Below are 1,887 nucleotides of genomic sequence, written 5' to 3' on the forward strand. Positions count from 1 at the left end.
AAGTGTAACTACCACCATAACGGTGCTTGTCGTGAGTCACACTGCAATAACTGTAACAAAAAGGGGCACACTGCACGATTCTGTAGAACGACTACCCAACCCGCCACACAAGTCGCTACGACCGCCAACACTGGAGCAAGCCAGGCCTGCTATGGGTGTGGTGAAACGGGACACTTCAGGAGGAACTGCCCCAAGGCACGAACCCCTAATGCTGGGGGTGTAGGGAGGGTCCTAACCTTAGGGAAGGGAGAAGCAGTCAAGGATCCCTCTGTGGTTACTGGTACGTTCCTCCTCAATAACTCTTATGCATGCGTACTTTTCGATAGTGGGGCAGAAAGAAGTTTCATAAGTCACCAATTCAAACATATACTTAAGCAAAATTCTCAACCACTAGAAGATTCTTACATCGTAGAAATGGCAAATGGAAAAGTTGAGCGCGCTAATGATATTTACATAGGGTGTACTCTCACTCTAGACAACCATTTGTTCAAAATCGACCTTATGCCGGTCACCATAAAAAGCTTCGATATAATCATTGGTATGGATTGGCTAAGCCTTCATCGTGCCGACATTCTATGTTACGAAAGGGCCGTCCGCCTCAATCTGCCGAATGGCAACGTTCTCACCGTTTATGGCAATAAACCTAGTGCGAACCTACAAATCATCTCTTGTGTTAAAACCCAAAAGTACCTCCGAAAGCAATACCATGTTTTCTTAGCCCACATCATAGATAAGAAACAGGAGGTGAAGGACATCAAAGAAATTCCAGAAGTATGCAACTTCCCTGATGTTTTCCCAGACGATCTGCCTGGTGTACCACTCGCAAGGCAAGTCGAATTTCGGATCGACTTAATCCCAGGAGCTACCCCCGTCGCCAGGGCTCCCTATCGCTTAGCACCGGCAGAAATGCAAGAACTATCCAGCCAATTGAATGAACTATTGAGCAAAGGGTTCATCAGGCCAAGCTTCTCACCTTGGGGAGCACCAGTCTTATTTGTAAAGAAGAAGGATGGTTCTTTTCGTATGTGCATAGACTATCGAGAATTAAACAAACTCACTATCAAAAATCGTTATCCCCTACCCCGAATCGATGACCTCTTCGACCAGCTCCAAGGAGCCAGCTACTTTTCAAAAATCGACCTGAGGTCGGGCTATCATCAACTGCGAGTTCAAGAAGAGGATATCCCCAAGACGGCATTCAGAACTCGCTATGGGCACTATGAGTTTGTAGTGATGCCATTCGGGTTAACTAACGCGCCCGCGGTGTTTATGGATTTGATGAATCGAGTGTGTCGACCCTTCTTGGATAAATTCGTCATCGTATTCATCGACGATATCCTGGTCTATTCGAGGAGCGAAGAAGAGCACAGACATCACCTACGACTAGTTCTGGAGGTTTTAAGGACCGAAAAGCTTTACGCTAAATTCTCAAAGTGTGAATTTTGGCTCCGAGAAGTAGGATTCCTAGGCCACGTAATAAGCAAAGAAGGAATACATGTGGACCCCTCGAAGATCAAAGCAATCGAAGATTGGTCAACACCTACAACGCCGACAGAAATCCGACAGTTTTTAGGACTCGCAGGCTACTATCGAAGATTCATACAAAACTTCTCCAAAATCGCTAAGCCTCTCACCACCTTGACTCAGAAAGGGGTGGTGTTCGAATGGGAAGATAAACAAGAAGCCGCCTTCCAGACACTAAAGCAAGCCCTATGCAGCGCACCAATCTTGTCCCTTTCAGAAGGAACTGACGATTTTGTGGTGTATTGCGATGCTTCAAATCAGGGCCTCGGCTGTGTGCTCATGCAAAGGGGAAAAGTCATCGCCTATGCATCAAGACAACTGAAGACACATGAAGTTAATTACACAACCCACGACCTTGAATTG

Source organism: Lactuca saligna, chromosome 5 (assembly GCF_052625555.1).
Source record: "Lactuca saligna cultivar CGN05327 chromosome 5, ASM5262555v1, whole genome shotgun sequence".
NCBI classification, from domain to species: Eukaryota; Viridiplantae; Streptophyta; class Magnoliopsida; order Asterales; family Asteraceae; genus Lactuca; species Lactuca saligna.